This window comes from Myodes glareolus, chromosome 18 (assembly GCF_982192425.1).
Source record: "Myodes glareolus chromosome 18, mMyoGla1.1, whole genome shotgun sequence".
In the NCBI taxonomy this organism is placed as follows: Eukaryota; Metazoa; Chordata; class Mammalia; order Rodentia; family Cricetidae; genus Myodes; species Myodes glareolus.
Window position 1 is genome coordinate 34208974 of NC_142043.1, and position 18287 is coordinate 34227260.

Genomic DNA, 18287 nt, shown 5'->3' on the forward strand with positions numbered 1-18287 from the left:
CTTCCCCAGAGAGTCTAGCTTGTATGAAGTTGACAGCTAAAGCTAACCAGATCAAGTTGCACTGAACCCGTTCAACACCCTCCTTCCCAAGCCCTACCAAGTATATCTGCTGGCCTCTGGGAAGCCCACACACATTTCTATGTCTGACTGTGGGCCTTACTTACCACCCCAGGCAGGGAGTCCTGAGGACTCTCCTAGACAGGGGAGGAGTGAAGCCTGGTGAAACAGCCAGGCTAGCTCCATCGGACTGCGTCTCTGCTCAGCCCTGTGCCTCGTCTAGCTCCATCATTTCAGACTAGCTCCCAGGTGCAGTGGGCAGAGTCTCTGGGGAGTGGCCTTTCCTGGGAACATCTCACCTCCTCTCTTGCCTCCAGACTTGTCTTCTGAGTCTTCCCCCATTCTTGCTGTAGCAGGCAGAAGCCCAAGGATTTCTCCGCTCTATGTCATCCATGTTTGGTGACTTCGTGACTAGGCCCGTCCCGACAAACTGTCCACGGACCACCTGTCCTTATGCATCCCACCTGAGACTTGCCCAAAGCAGCCTCCATGGGAACTGGATCTCAGGAGGACGGAAGGAAAGTTAGTGTGGAGTGAGTCCCATTCTGTGAAGAGGAGCTGTTCAGACAGAGGAGTTTTGGCTTCATCCTGACTAGCCATATTTCTAAATATCTATGTCCCTCTAGAGTAGATGCGGGGAGGCCATCATGAGACTAATACATTATAAACCTAGAGCTCCCTCACTGCAGAGATTTCTGAGCAGAGGCCGCCTCCATTGAGAACAACCACAAAGTGAAGGGTGAGCTGTCTTGCCAGGGGAACCCACTATGTTTTGCCAAACACCAGAAATTCAAGAAATCTCTTAGAAAATGAGCCCCCATCGGTATGGAAACGGAGATAGGAACCACCCGATGCCTCCTTAGTCCTCGGTTGACTGGGTCCAGTTTGCAATGGCAGTGAAAACTTAAATTCCCAGCTCAGACAGGGCATCCTCCAGGGGGGTTCCCAGAGTCGACACAACCCTGCTTTATGACCCTCGGAAATCTTTCCCTGAGAAAATGCAAAATTCATTTACCCTAGGGGAGCCCTTAGCAGGTCATTTCAGCTCATCTGTGTGAGGAGCTGGTAGGCCAGCCCGCAGCCTCAGCCTACCCAGAGCATGACTATGACAAATTGGAGAGGGAAGTGGATTTGAGATATGATTTCTGATTAATGAAATTACAGGGAGCATGGGCTTCAGTTTCTGGTAGACAAGACAATAAATTAATTGCACTCTAATAGGGAAAAGATTGTATCCCTGGATCTCTGTGCCCGGCCCCACTGCAACTTACGGATGTAAAGAATAATTGTATGGTATTGTCAGGAGAGTCGTGGCAGGGATTCAATTACACTGTAGAGTGGCTGGCTGCAAGCATTGCCAGCGTCGGTCTCATCTTCTGATCTTACAGGATAAAATGTGGCTTTCTAAGGCCCCATTCTCAGTACAGGAGACTCCAAGAGCTAGGCTGTTGTTCCGTACTCTTTGTGCAGCAAGAATACTTCCAAGGTCTCTGCCAGCAAGGGTCCAGAAAAAATACACTCAGTGCCTAGAGGTGACCCCATCCATGAATGTGATCTGAGGCCTTCATCTTTGTCCTGTGGCTGTTAAGGGTTCCCATTCCCACTGTGGCCATGTCCTTGTGGGGTGCATCAACTCTATTGACCTTGGATTAAAAGCTATTTGAGGGCTGAGCAAATGACTCAGCGGTGAAAATGCTTGTCCTGCAAACATAAAGACCAGTGTGCAGATTTCCAGAACCTACATAAACCCTGGGTCGGCATGAGGGTCCGTCCTTAATTCCAGCCTCAGTAAGTGAAGACAAGGGATCCCAGACCAAGTTGGCCAGTCAGCCAGGATAGCCAAATCAGCAAACTCTGATTTGAGAGATCCTATTTCAATGAATGAGGTGGGTGAGCTATTTTAAGGATTACTGCCAGCATCTACTAGGGCTTCACATGCATAGGCACCTATTTGCACATGCACCCATATATGCATGTGCCCAAAGCATATAGTCATATGTACATATAAGCAACGCAGGTAGACATACACACATATAAGCAAGAGAGAGAGAAGAAGAAGGGAGGAAAAGGGCTATTTAAAATGAGGGCTCTTCCTACCCAGTCTCTGAATGAGGTTATATATTTTAAGTATTTTCCTTTGATCTTTCTAGCAATAAGCACTTCATATCTGTGTCTGCGTGTGTGTGCATGAACACATGTGCACCAGAGGTAAAGCCCGGCTCCTGCAACATGATCCACATCACTAATTGGATGGAGGCGCTCACTGGCCTGGAGCTCATCGAAGCAGCTAGGCTAGCTGGCGAGCGAGCACCAGGGGTCCTCCTGTTTCTGCCTTCCCAGTGCCGGGGTTACAGGCATGCACAGCCACACCTGGGTTTTCGTTTTTGTTCTGATGTTTACATGAGTTCTGAGGATCAAACTCAAGTCCTTGTCTGGCAAGAATTTTACCAACTGAGCCCTCTCCCCAGCCCCTCCAGCAAGGAGCATTTCTGAAGAATGTTTAATATTTCAGATTTAAAGGACAGGTGAGCTGCGACTGAAGACATTAGGGACCTGTTCGGCTCAAGGAGGATGACATTTTCACAATATTAATCCCACAAATCCATGAGCACGGGAGGTCTTCTGAAACTTCCTTCAATTTCTTTTTCAGTGTCTTTAAATTTTCATTGTCCAAGTCTTTCACCTCCCTGTTTAGAGGTTTTTTTTTTTCTTTTTTCCAAGATTGTTTTGTTGGTGGTAGTGGTGGTTGTTGATGGTGGTTGTTTTTTGCTCTGAGGCTATTGTAGACTGTAACTGTTTCCCTGACTTCTTTCTGTGTATGTTTGTTTTTTGTATCTAGGAAGGCTACTGATTTTTGTGTTCATTTTGTACCCTGCTACTATGATGAATGTGTTTATTAGCTGTAGGAGTTTTCTGGTGGAGGCTTTGGAGTCTTTTATGTATAAAATCAGATAATCCACAGATAAAGACACTTTAAGATCTTCCTTCTCTGAGACTTCAAAAACTATATTAAACAAGAAGGAGAGTGGGTTCATGGTCTTGTTTCTGGTTTTAGTGGAAATGCTTTGCGTTTCTGACCATTTGTCAAGACATTGCTGTATATGAATGCCTTTCTTATTTTTCTTTTGCCATGACAAAACACCACAACCAAGGTAACTTACAAAAGAAAACATTTAATTGACAACTCATGGTTCCAGAGGGTGAGAGCCCATGGCCATCATGGTAGGGAGCATGGCAGCAGTCGGGCAGCCTGCATGGTGCTGGAGCAGTAGCTGAGAGTTACATCTGATCCATAAGCATAAGGCAGAGATGGGCACTGGGGGAAAAGGAAGAGCAGTAGGTAGAACAGCATGGGCTTTTGAAACCCCAAAGTCTACCCTATTGACACGCCTCCTCCAACAAGCCACACCTCCTTCCCAGATAGTTCTATCGCTTTAGGACCAAGTATTCAACATATGAGCCTATGGGATCTACTCTCACTTAAACCACCACAACGGTCTTTGCCATATTGAGATGAGTCCTCTGTATTTCTGGGTTCTCTAAGACCTAAGTCATGAAGGGATGTTGGATTTTATCAAAGTCTTTTCTGCATCTAATAAGATGACTGTGTGGTTTCTGTCTTGGTGGTCATTTTTTTTTAATGTGGTTCATTCTAGTTGTTTTGTTTAATAAAGTCTGAACCATCTCTGAATTTCTGATGTGAAACTAACCTGATTGTGGTGCATAATCTTTTTGCTGTGTTCTTAAATTCAGTTGGCAAGTTTTTATTGAGAATTTTTTAAAGGGGCTTAATTCACTCTTTCTTGTATAAAAACCCTTAGGTAGTAGCCACAGCTGGAGCCTGAGTCCTCTGAGCAGAGACTCTGGTGTGAGTTTTCACAAGACGGTCAATGAATTCCTGATAAGGAGACTTCGTGAAAACAGTCTCTTTCCAGAGATCGGGGATCAGGTAGCTGTAGGTCTTAGAGATGGCATCAGTGGTGGCTTTGGCAAAGTTGCCCAGGGTGGCAGTGCAGCCCCTGGCTGATGTGTAGCAGTCATCAACACTGACCATCAGCAGCAGCTTCTTGGCAAAGGAACAGAGACAATGCCAGTGCCTCTGTGGACAGGGATGAGACGCACCAACACAGAGTCACAGCGGCCTGTCACTTTTCATGGACAGTGTGGGGCTTGCTAATCTCGTTCCCACAGTAGCAGCCTCTCTGCACAGGGACAATGGAAAGCTCGGCCAAGATGATGGCCCCTCAGATGGCAGTAGCTACCTCCTTGGAGCACTTAACACCAATATCAACATGACCATTTTAGCCCCCAGTAGTGACAAAAGCCTTGAACCTGGTCTGCTGGCCAGCCTGAGTCTGCTTCTGCATTGGCATGTTCCTTAGAGGCTCGTCCTTTAGGGATGCAGGGAGAATGGATAATCTCAGATTCCTTAATGGGAAGGGAGAACAGGTAGATCTCCTTCAGGAACTTGATCTTCACGTCTTTAACCAGGCAGCCTAACCGTGATGAGGATCCATTCCTTATCTTTGACTTTACCTCCACAAGCCCTGTGATCTCAACCACCGCCACAGTCTCTTCCACAACTTCAGCCCCTAAAATCGCTGCCAAATCCTGAATCCTCTGCGGAAGCCGCCACTATGGCCTCCTAATCCTGGATTTCTGGGGCCTTTGAAGCCCTCCCGCTGCACCAGCGTCATCCTTCATTTGATGTTTTCCCAAAGAAGAAGAAGCTATTGGGAATATTTTAACCAATGTTCCTCAGAGATATTGGCCAGTTTGCTAAGATAATTTGATGGGCCAGCTATTGTCTTACATGAAATCAGCCCAAATCTCTACATGGTATAGCTGCAGTTAGCAAGGAATAGACTTTTTATAGGCTATGGGCACCGTGTGGTGCTTTAGAATCAGTACTAGGCACATTTGAGCAGAGTAGGCAGGACTAGGGACTCTGAGTTGGTGCAGGCAGAAAGTAGGTTCCAGTTTCAGGTAAAGTCACTGGAGCACATCTAAATGACTAAGTGAGCTGTGGAGAGGTTTGTGGGCAGTAAGGGAGACAGTCAGGGAGGTATCTGGATCAGGGAGAAAGACTAACCCCTATACAACCCCTGAGACAGGATGTACCACAAGTACATCCGAAGAGCAAAGGTATCTAAGCAGCTTAAAGCAGAGTTTGGGAAATTCGTAACTAAGAAACAAGACAAGCCACAGAGAGCCTCCTCCGAGCTCCTCCTCTAAAGTGGGCGCTCCTGGAAGGGGAGCGTGAGAAACCACACCTCCCAACTGTACTCTGAAGGCCCTGTGCCCACTGTATATGGAGACCTGCACTTAGGAAGGCTGCTTTAGTAACGCAGATGAGACACAGCCGTCCCTGCCAGGGTTACAGCAGTACACGGAGCAAAAGATATGGAATCTCTTCTACCTGGAGATAGGCGAAGATCCCCGCCCCCCAAGCAGAAGGGGAGTGCAAAAGCGAACAATTCCACCATAGCCCCAAAGGTCTTGAGCACTTGAAAGGATATCATGGAGTTAGGAACGCTGTAACCTTAGTAAGCTGGAGGAAAAACGGCAGTTGTGGGCCTCAGTGGCTTAGCTGAAGATGCCCGTGAAGTATCCAAGTGGCACTTCTCAGACTCATGAGCAGGTTGTTACCCTGACAGTGGTGGCGCACGCCCTTAATCCCAGCACTCGGGAGACAGAGACAGGTGGATCTCTGTGAGTTCGAGGTTAGCCTGGTCTACAAGAGCTAGTTCCAGGACAGGCTCCAAAACTACAAAGAAACCCTGTCTAAAAAAATCATAAAAAGGGGACAGGGAGCTTGTTAAAGAATTTAGGCTCTCACCTTGCTGGTGAGTGTCCTATTGTTCCCTAATGACTTCCTTCTTCTAGTAGTTGAAGAGTTACAGAGCAGAAGGTTACTTATGAAATAGATGTCAGATGTGATTCGGGATTTAAAAGCCCGAATTCCTGTATCTCAGGAGACCTTTCATTTAAAGCCCTGGGTGAGACCAACAGTTCCTACCAAGGTGCCGTACCAACTTTGTACATTCCGCCACATGTATGTTCTGCACTGTCTCCTCATGCTTCTCTTCCTTCCTCTAGACTGGCAGAGGCATTCATGTTCATCTGTGGTCTCTTCAGGGCAGACTCTTGAGGTAACCCACAGTTAAAGAATATAGAGTCAGCACGCTGAACACTGTGGGGTCTCAGGGGCTTGTTTGTGCCTTTGCCAGGAAACTCGAGAACACCTTTCACCATGGTTGTCATTCTTCTGATGTTTGTCCTTTTATAAATGTCTCATTCATAGTGCACACGCACGTATGCACACACACACTTTATATTGTGTTGTCTTTTCTTTTTTGATTTGCAGGAATTCTGTAGGTTGGTTATTTAAGTTTTGTTATTAACAACGTGGCTTGTGTTTTTGTAAAATATTGTTTTAGTCTCTTTTACAAATACAGATATTGAATTTTTATTATTAAAAATAAGTTCATCTTTTTCTTTGTGATTTTTTTGTGTTCTCTGATAAATTATTTACACTGAGATCATGAGATAATGTCCAATATTCCAAAAGGTTTTACTGTAGGTTTAGATTTTTAATTCACTTTGTACAAAATTGTCCTTATTAACTTTCTTTGGCTATGACCAAAGCCAAGCTTGTCCATGACCCCAAACAACCCAAAGATGGAATGAGCTTACGGGGTATAGCCTTTCATTGAGGCGGGAACTCAAGCAAGAGCAGAAGCCAAGGATGAACGCTACTTACAACCTCACTCTCCAGGGTGTGCTCAGCTTGCTGTCTTATACAACCCAGGGCGCCTGCCTAGAGGTGGCATCACCCACCATGGCGTGAGACCTCCCACATCAATTAGCAACTAATAAAATGCCCACAGTCATGCCTGCGGGACAAGCTGGTGGAGGAAATTCCTCAACTGAGGTGCCTTCTTCTCAGGTGACTCTAGATTGAGTTAAGTTGACCAAACCTAACCAGTCACACACAGAAAGAATCTACTTTCATTTTTTTCCCTTAATGGCAAGTGTTTGTCTTGAAATCATTTATAGAAAAAATCTGGCCCCATGGTTTTAATGCTAACCAATTAAACATTATTTGCATACATACATGAGTCTATTTATGGACTCTCTTTATTCTGTCACATTGCTATTGGGCCAATATCACACTGCTTTAACTACGAGTTTTATTAGATTTCTGATGTATTAAAGGATCGCTATTCCCCATTAATGTTCCAGAATTTTAGTTGTATTCTTAGCCCTTGGTTCCCCATATATTTTGAAATCACCACTTTGTCACATGACAAGAAATAATACCTTCTTCCATTCTAATTTGAATAGCAATGGATTTACAATTTGAGGGAAACTAATATCTTTATATCGATGTTCATTATTGTTAAGTATAATGAAAGTCCCTGCTAATTCATATTTACTTTGGCTTTTTCTGTGATGTCTTAGAATTTCCTCTAAGGAAGCAGAGATGCTACTCTGTGAGCTAACTTGTCATGGTCTGTGATCTGACTGCCCCTCTGTGCAGTATGCTGGTCAGGCAAAGCCACCACTGTACATGTCTCATACATGTTTTCCTAATGTTATACCTAAGTGTATTACAGTGTTTGGTATTGTTAGAATTGTTCATAGCTTTCAAAACTCTGCATTTAAAATTGTTATGGTGTTGCCCTGAATGCAGTATCACCATTCTCTTGACCTGTCTGTGTCAGGGTGAACGCTTTCCTCAACTAAACAGTCTTGAAGAATCTTCTAGATTTGTCTATACATTAATCACACAACCTACAAATAATAAAATGTGTTTCTTCCATTCAAATCTTCATGCTCCTGCCTTAGTACACAAGTTAAGACCTCAGGTACAATGATGGTCAAAGTACTTGTCATTGTTTGCTGTGGGATGATGTTCATGTACATTGTAAAGATTTGTCACTCATATTAGTTTAATAAAACACTGATTGGCCAGTAACCAGGCAGGAAGTATAGGCGGGGCAACCAGACTAAGAGAATTCTGGGAAGAGGAAAGGCTGAGAGTCAGTCACCAGTCAGACACAGAGGAAGTGAGAATGCCTTACTGAGAAAAGTATCAAGTCATGTGGCTAAATGTAGTGGCATTTTATTTGATTTTAATAAATAAAGCTTGCCTGAAGATTAAAGAGTAAAACAAACTATCCTGCTTCACAGAAAAGTCTGTCAGATATGCTAGGCCTACAAACTGAAGATGGATACCCCAATGTTGCAGAGGAACTTTGGGTGACTGTCCAGGCAGCCAGTTGTTTCTGTCATTACTCACATTTTTTTGGAAGTTGCTTGCTTGCATTTCCTGATTGCTCAGTTATTATTATTTCCTTCTCCAGTCTCTGAGGTAGTTGAAGACGAGACAGAGTTTTCTTGTTTATCTAACACAAAAAGCAAGTTATGATAGGATGTTAATTAGTACAAGACTTTGGACTCAACAAGATAGGATAGATATGGAATATTTTCTCTGAATTTGTCAAATGCAAATGGACTAGACATTGTTGATATACTTATTGCCTGTATATATTGTTTACAGTTATTATTCTTAGTGTATATAGTGTTATATACACTATATACACTATATAGCCTTCTTTTTTATTTTAGACAAAGGGGGAAATGCAGTGGCATTTCATTTGTATTTTAATAAATCAAACTTGTCTGAGGATCAGAAAAGTAAAACAGCCACACTGACCAACCTTATAGACCAGGCAGCTATAACACCTGTAATCCCAGTAGACACACTAGTTTGCATAGAAACCAGGCAGTAATGGTACACACCTTTAATCCCAGCCCTAGAGAGGGGGCAGCTCTCAGTCACAGTCTCATTCTGAGGTTCCTGGAGGCAGAATCACCATCTCGAATTGAGGTTGAGGTAAAGCCAGTGGCTGGCTGCTTTGCTTTTCGGATCTTCGGGTTGAATCCCAATTTCTCTTTCTGAGTTTTTATTAATCATGCTTCAGCTAAACATAGATAAGAATTATGAGTTAATTTAAGTTGTAGGAGCTAGTTAATAATAAGCCTGATCTAATAGGCCAAACAGTTTATAATTAATATAAGCCTCTGTGTGTTTCTTTGGGATGAAAGGCTGCGGGTCTGGGTGGGACAGAATCTTCTGTCTACAGCTGTCTTTGATTTTAAACAAATTATGTAAATTTTAAGTATGACATTTCACTATATGCATAAAACTCAAATTCACTGACTTAAAGGCATTCCCTCTGTTCCTAATGTGTTAAATGTTTGTTACTGAATTTTTTATCTGTAGTAAAATTTCTAATTTTGCCTTTTGTCTTTGCTATGGTTTTTATTGCACCATGTTATGTTAAAGCACCATGAGCAAAAGCAACTTGAGGAGAATGTTTATTTTATTTATATTTTCATGTAAAAAACAGTCTATCACTGAGGGAAGTCAGGACAGGAATTCGAGCAAGGAAGGAACCTGCTTCCATGTGGGAAGTCCTTCTGTCTACGTGTTGCTTTTATTGGTTAATGAATAAGTCTGTTTCGGCCAGTGGCTTAGCAGAATATGGCATGGCTGGCGTTCCAAGCAGATAGAGGAGGAGAGAGTAGGCGGAGATAAGGAGAAGCCATGTAGCCACCACCAGGAACAGATGCCTCCTCAGCATGCTAAAACTTTGCCTGTAGGCCATAACCTCATGGTGATACACAGATTAATGGAGATGGTTTAGTTTAAGATATAAGAGCTGGCTAGAAATATGCATAAGCTAATAGACGAAGCAGTGTTGTAATTAATACAGTTTCTGTGTAATGATTTTGTTGTCTGGGCAGCCAGGAACAAACAAGCGGCCTCTGCCAGAAACTAAAGCAGAGGCCACAGAGGAATGCTGCTTACTAACTTGCTCGATCATGGCTTGCTCGGCCTGCTTTCTTATACATCCCAGGACCAGCTTTCCAGGGGTGTCAACATGCACAGCAGGCACAACCCTCCTACATCAATCATTAATTTAGAAAACACCACATAGACTTGCCTACAGGCCAGTGTTATTGAAGCCTGTTCTCAGTTATGGTTTCCTCTTCTTAGATATGTCTAGCTTTGAGTTTTATAGCATGAATCCCTAGGGCTTTCTTAGGAGCAACTCAGTCATAGTACATTATTTCATTTATTCATTACTGGAGCTAGCTTGACATTTATTGTTTGTTTATGTTAATGAGTATAGTTGACCTGTAATTTTCTCTATTTACATCCTCGTTTATTTTTGATAACAAGGTTACCCTAGCCTCACAAAATGAGCCAAGGAGCAGTCTCTGTATCCTTTGGAGCAGTTTGCATACTATAGGGATTATCTGTTCCCTGATTCTTTTGAAAACTCACCCTACAGTTAGTATGGTATCTCCTACCACCCCACTGGCTGACACTGTCTTTATCAGCTTTTTTTTGCATAGGTATGTGTGAGGCTGGGTGTGGGGGCGGGGTTATACATGTACCTGTGTATGTATGTGAGGCCAAAGGTTGATGTGGAGGTCAAAGGTTGATGTCAGGGGTCTTCCTCAGTCTGTTTCCACTTTATATTTGGGGAAGGGGTTTCTCACTTGAACTCAGACCTCACTGACTTGAGTAGTCTATCTAGGCAATATCCTCCAGGGATCCCCCGTCTCTGCCTGCTTTGTGCTGAAATTGAAGATGGACCACCATGCCTGATAGGTGGGAACTGAGGATCTCAAGTCCAGTGCTTGTACTCTCACCACGCACGGAGCCACCTCCCTAGCCCTCTGCAGACTGTTAAACACAGTCTCCTTCTCTTGGTGGTTACGTGTCTACTGAGCTGTTCGGCCTCATTGTGAGCCAGTTTTGGTCAGGAATGTTTACCGTTGGCACAGTGCTTTATCATCTCCCAGAGTTGACTGGTTGATTGGGATTCAGCCCCACTTTCAATTTCCTCTTTCCTTGATGTCTGCTCTTCCCAGTTTTTCTTTCTATGTGCTGGCTTACATTCCTATTTTTCTCATCACTGAGTTAAAGTCCTGCTCTTGACCCGTTAATATACATAAAACTGTAAGTTTCTATTTAAGTGTAACCACATGTTTTTATATCCAGTACTTTTATCATATTTCAAATTTAACAAATTATAGAAAAGAACTCTGAAAATATAGTCTTTCACAGTTCAAACTTAAATGTTTCCTATTAATGTTTTTTATTTCCTTTTAGCCCATAAATCAACTTTACATATATTTCTGTATCCTCAAATACATGGCTTTTGTTCATCTGCTTCCTATTAATTTTTTTCTTTTTCCTTTTCTATTTCTGTGTGTGTTCGTATGCTGTAGTGTGTGTGTGTGTGTGTGTGTGTGTGTGTGTGTGAATGTGGGTTTGTACAAACATGCAAATGTGTGCATACAGAAGCCAGAGGTAAACTTTGAGTGACAGTCCTCAGATTCCACCGTTTTGAAGTCAAGGTCTCACTGGCCTGGGACTTGGAATTAGGCTAGGCTGGGCAGTCAGAGAGCCCCAGGTCTCCAGTGCTGGGCTAACAAACCACTCCTGGGTTTTATCCTATGAGTTCTAGGGCATGGACTCAGGCCCCCTCGTGCTTGCAAGAGTCTCCCAGAGTGCGCTACCTCCCAGAGTCCCAGAGTGCGCTACCTCCCAGAGTGTGCCACCTCCCAGAGTGTGCTACCTCCCAGAGTTCGCTGTCTACCAGAGTGTGCTACCTCCCAGAGTGCACTACCTCCCAGAGTGTGCTGTCTCCCAGAGTGCGCTATCTCCCAGAGTGCGCTACCTCCCAGAGTGTGCTATCTCCCAGGCCCCACATAAAGCTTGTAAAGCTTTTCTTGACGCATAAATTTTTAATACTCGAATTTAACAAACTTCAAATGTCACCAGCCGTGCTCCAGTTCCTGGAGCGTGGAAAACCCCAGAAGCGATTTCTGTTTGCCGTCCTCATTCTGCTTACGTTGCTGCTCACTGTTTTTTATCTGGCTTAGTCCTGTTGAGTTCCTGCTAACGGCTAAGTACTTGCGTCGGAAACAGAAGGACCCGAATTTGGGATCCTGAGCTTAGGTAACAACAACAACAACAACAATAAATGCTACGTGTGATGGCAGACAGTTGTAAGGTAGTTGAGGAGCTAGAGACAGGTGGATCCCTATGGCTCATCTGGTCTGCACGGCGAGTTCAGACCAAGGAGAGACCCTGTCTCAAGGAAACAAGGCGGGCAACACCTGAGCACCCAAGGTTGACTTCTGCCCCGCCCCCAAACACACACAGTCATTCAAAATTATAAGATAGGCTAAGTCTGTCGTCTTCCTAAGCTAATTATGGCAGATGTTTGCTACAGTAATAAAAAGCCGACTCCCAAAGGCTTCTCCCCTCATTACCGCCTGCACTTTGACAGTCCCCATCAGAAACAGTGTCAACTGGACCCACGGGCAAGCCATTAGTGCCCCCTGGCACTGGAGGTCAGACAAGGGAGCCATCCAGGACCGCTTGGCTTCTAATGGACCAGAAGGCAGTTTATGGCCTCCAGGGACTCGGTGTTGGGCCATTTCCAGAGGCCACTCTTGGAACTTGTTGGGAGAAGGCCTGTTCTTGAAGTCAGGGATGATTCCCTGTACTCCTTCAAATCCCACTGTCATGCTGTGAGCATGCACTCAGCTTGGTGCTTGTCCTAAACACTATAATCCGGCAGAACAGGTGTCTTCCCCTAATAAGACGTTGTCAGACTGCCCTGTGTGAAGGGAACATTTCCAAGTGCTCAGTGTCTAGCTACTTTCTCACTAATGAGAAACGGCACCGTTCATGCACACAGACGCACCCCTCTTCTGTGAGGCACCTACCTGGGCGTTCTACCCAGATCTCTCATGTTCATTTCTTGTTTTCCTGAAACATTAGAATTTGTAGTTCTTTGTCGCAGACCTCATCAACCGCCTTCTCTCTTCTACCAGTTTCTGCGTGGCAGCGCAGTCGGCTGGCTGCTGGGATCCACTTCTAGTTAGGCTGTGGAAGGCCACGCCCCTTTTTCTGGCTGGAGGAACCACACTGGGTGCCTGTGTGTACAGCACAGGGCACTGTGATTTCAGACACCCACCCAGCCCCTGGCACCAACCTGTTCACCCTTCTCAGCTTTTCCAGCAGCGTGAGGAACCCGGCAGGGTGAGAAATCGTTAAGAAAGGTTTTCTATGGCTGGGTCCGGGAAACCTTTCCCTTAGAGTTCACAGGGGAACTACAGAAATCCAGCCACTGTTTCTAGATGTGAGCGTAAGCCCCTGTGCTTTATCACAAAATATTTCAATATGAGCCTGGTGGTGTTGGCGGGGCACGCCTTTAATCCCAGCACATGGAAGCAGAGGCAGGTGGACCTCAGTGAGTTCGAGGCCAGCCTGGTCTACAGAGTGAGTTCCAGAACAGCCAGGACTGTTACACAGAGAAACCCTGTCTCAAAAACAAAACAAAATCCAAATAATAATAATAATAATAAAAACATTTCAATGTGTGTTTTCAAATTTTTCAAGTAAAAAATTTTTAAAAGTTAATTGAATTAAAAAAAAATGTTCTCAAAAGGGTCTGGGCTCCATGGGTAAAGCACTTGTTTTGCAAGCCTAAAGGGATAGAAATGAGTTCAAAACCCCAGCACCATTTAAGAACTATGTAGCACAATGGTGGGATCCTGTAACCCGCCTACATACAGAGGAGATGTCACGGCCCCTTGGACTTGTTGGCCAGCCAGTCTATCCAAATCCTGAGCTCCAGGCTGAATAAGATACTGTGTCTCAAAACTTAAGGTGGAGATTAATAGAAGAAGCTGTCCAGTGCCAACCTCTGACCTCCACATATACATGAACACATGTATGTGAGTCCCTGTACACACATACAAGCACATACAATGTATGTAGACGCACACATACACACACAATATTCTCAAATTTGAGTCGTTGAAGTATAAAGCATTCAACAACTATACAAATTGGACAAATAGCTATGCCCTTTATTTGCCCATAGCATGTGACTGCCCAGAGGAAACCGTTGGTTAGAAGTTACATTTATCAGTTTAAGGAATGGCATACAGGGTTAACTTTGCTCTTTTGGGGTGTGATCCTCATCCCCACACTGGAAGGAGGGTTTTCTCTCTCCTGAGGCTTCTCCTCCCCAGCAGTCAGAAGGACCACACACAAGTTACATAATTTCCAACTCTCATTGTCAACAGCATAGTTACATCCTAATTCTGGAGGGACTGAGAACGCCCAAAGTTCCCACACTCCTGGGAAAAGCCCTATTGTGTTGTAGCCATGGTAACACAGCAGCAGAACCAGGGCTAACCCCTTTCAATGGCCTCAGGAAAGATACTTTGCAGCCAACCAATCAGTATCAACCCTGCGTGAAAGTCGGCCAATCGGGGAATAGACTACCTCTGTCCCCAGCCTTAGTGGTTGGACGATCTCCGCTCCCGCTATTCGCCTCCTGGAGACAGCATGAACCAGAGTCCTGCTTGCTTGAGTGAGCAGTGGGTCCAGTTTTGCTTTTGATTTCAGAGTTGAGAGAAGGTCTCCTTGTTCTTGATAAAGTCATCATTCAGTGTATACATTGCGTTCAGTCCCAAGCCTTTCATACACAATTTTTTAATTTCCCCAGTAGTTAATGTTTGCTTAGAGGTTTTCATCTGCTTCGTTTTATTTTCCTGCTTGGCGTCGTTTGCTGCTCATTTTAACCAACTGCCTAATTATTTTGCACTACATCTGTTCCTTTTTGTATAAACTGAGGACACGACCACTCCAAGGTGTGATAAGTGGGAAGTTTTTGGTATTGTAGATGCGGGGAAGAATGCAGCCAGGGGCATCTGGAAGAGTCCAGAGCAGGAAGAGAAAGCAGTAGACTGAACATGATCAGCAGACTGGTCTGAGCAATGAGAAGAGAGAGACAGGGAGAAGGGAGGAGAGGAAGACAAAGCGGACCAAGTGAGGAAGAGAAAGAAAGAGCGAGCATGGTCGAAATAGCAGGGTTGTATGGAGAGACGAAAAGCTGGGACCAGGGAAGACCATAAGTTTAGGGTGAGGAGCGGGATGAGAAGGGCCAGGATACCAGCATGGACGCTGAAATGTGTAACAGGTACTTGTGATCCTGAGGGATCCCGGAGGTCAGCATGAGCTTTGGTATGCTAATAGGCATCACAGACAGCCCTGCTAATAGGCATCACAGACAACCATGCTATTTATTTGTCCCTTCTGCCAGCGACAGGGAAACCGGTTCCTTTGGTAATTCCCAAGGAATGCTGCCTTTTGTCTGGCTGCCAGAATTTGGGGAAGTGTAAGTTTCCTTTGGATCTGGCAATTTTTGTCCGTACTTATCCCCAAATTATCCTCACACTCCTTGCACCCCTTCCCTGTGCTTGTAAAATCCCTTCCACTTTATTCCACTACAGCAGCTTAATCCATGAGTTTCATTTTCTATAGAATCTCCCTGGATGCCCCTGCGCACGCCCTCCACTCAGCCAGGGAGAAGTTTCCCCTCACTATGCCTCTGGGGAGCCCCTTTAGCTCTCCATCCCATTGTACCCCTGTTTCCTGCAACCTGGGCAGTGACATTTCAGAGAAGTGTGCCCATCTGGAAATGTCTTCCTTTCCCACTCGTGATTGTTAGCTGATGTTAGAGGCTCAGCTGTGTCTATGGCAAATTCATTGTTGAAGTCCTAACTCCACTGTCTGAGATTCTGACTTTTATGTGGAGACATGGCCTGAGAAGAAGTAATTAAGAAAAGATGACTCTGTTAGTGGTGCTTTAATCCAGCATGACGAGTAGGAGCTGGGGTTTGTGGGTAAGAGGGCTTGCTATGCACAGAAGAGGACCCAAGTTTGGAACCCCAGCACCCATCTAAAAGCCCTATGTGACTATTCATGCCTATGACACCAGCATTCTGGGCGGGGAAAAATGGGAAGATTTCCAGGCATTGCTGGTCAAGCAGCCAAGCCAATAATAACATTAATAATAATCGCAGCAACAACAATAACAGTAGTGACGGATGAATACCAGGCTAAATGAAAAACTCAGTCTCAAAGGGAAGAAGGCAGAGAGCAATAAAGGAAAATATTCAATGTATTCCTCTGACACGCGCGCTTGCATAAATGACACATAAACACAACACAGAAAAAGAGAAGTTAAAAAGAAGACATTAGGACACATACAGTGCAAAGTGGCCTCATAAAGAATGAGTATGTACATAAGTATAGGGTGTCAGAGAGGCCGTCTCTGAGTAAGGAGAAAGGCCCAGGAAGAAATCGAAGTTGCTGCCCCTCCATTCACAGACTTCCACCACTCACAGACGTGAGAAAGTGTGTTGTTTGGTTGAAGCTTCTGGGGCTGGGGCTGGGGCTGGGGCTCTGGCAGCTGAGCAAATCCACAGGACTAGCGCAGTGTGGCCCAAATCAACATGATTTTCCTTCAGAATTTTGAAGGTATTGCTGCTTCCTTTCAGCCTTCTGAATTACAAGAATCTTCAACCACTCGACTCTTGGGCCCTTGCATCCGACCCCAGCCACCTCATCTGAACATCCCTCAGAGACTTAGGGACTCTTTGGCTTGCCCTCAGCACTCTGAAATCTGAACCACAATCAATCACGACAAGCTCCATCCTGAGTGCTTCCATATTAAACCCATTCCCCTCCCCCAGTGTGTGCCAGGTTCCCGGAAGCCAAAATACTGAGAAACCGAGGCAGGCTTTGGAGAAAGAACTCAACGAGCCCTTTTGCTAAGTATGTCTGGCCCAAGCTGGTGCTGGTAGGTGCTTCCCATCCTCCCTGGCATCTGATGGGCCATGCTGATCCCACCAACCTACAATCACCCAGCACTGATGTGTACCCATGAGCGCAATTCTGCAGCCAGCTCTGGGGTTGTAGCTTCAAGCTGTCATTTCCTACACCTGATAGCCTGTAGACAGGACCTCAGAAGCAAATCCCAGGCTTTGTGAGGAGAAGCTGCTGCCCCTTAAAAAGACTTCTAATATCCCTTCAAATAGGTTTTTGGTTTCAGAGATGTCCTTCCTCAGAAAACCATGAGGGGGCCGGCATTTAAATGAGCCCAAATCCTGGGAGCTTCCTTCCGCATGACCTAAAGGAAACTTGTTCATTATAATGTTAAATTCTCTCATCCACAGTCTCTGGACATGTAGTATGTGAATGTAATCACCACCGGAGCATGCTAAGGAAGAGGCCTGCTTCTACCATGGGATAACATCTGTTCAATACAGATATGTGCATGAGGTTCCCCAATAAAACCATCTAGTGTTCATGTTTGCTGATGCCTTGCCTTCAAATTATCCCCATGCTGTCTTCATAATGGAAGAATTCTCCTTCTACCATCATCTCCCCTGGGTGTTTATGACTTTGTAGGCACCAAGGGTGACCCCATTGTGTTTGGGGACCCTTGTCTTGGGTCACTCTGGAAGTAATGAATAGTTCACTACATGATCCTGACCAGTTATAATACTGGGCAGTATCTGTCAACATAACACGCAGGAGGCAGGCCTCTAGGTAGACCTGTGAGGGATTATCTCCATTAACGTTAGGCTCGGAGAATGTCCTGGAGGAGTGTCTTGATTGTGTGAACTGCGGTGTGAAGACTCACCCTAACTATGGGCAGCACCATTCCCTACGCAGGGATCCTGAACAACGTGAGTGGAAACATCGACCCAAGCACTAGCATGCAGCGTTCATTGCTCTCTGCTCGACTGCGGGTATAAAATGACCAGGTCTTTCAAGTTCCCAGCGCTGCGACTTCCCAGTAATATTATATTATACTTGGAAGTGTAAGATAAACTAATCTGTATAAATCAATTGCTCTTGTCGTAGTGTTTTAACACAGCAACGGGTAAAGAAACTAAGACAGCATCAACCCTATAGCTTTCTGGGGAGATGGTCTAGTTTCAGAACTATTGAGGCAGGAACAAGGGGTCAGGTTGAGTTTTATCATGCATATCTGTGTGTGTGTGTGTGTGTGTGTGTGTGTGTGTGTGTGTGTGTCTTAGAATTAGTTAATCCCCTCTGTCCCTCTGTTCCATTTTCTGCTGAATCAAATTGGGCAGTAATTGCTTAATTTGCTCTTTTAAATTTTTAACAAGAATAGTTATCAAATGTTCGCTGCTGTAATTAGTGAGAATGTCTTTAAAACCTAAAGCAATTGCAGTGCCCTGACACCACCTCGCTGCTCTGGGCAGAGAAGCAAGTTCTCTCTTCTCTCTCTCTCTCTCTCTCTCTC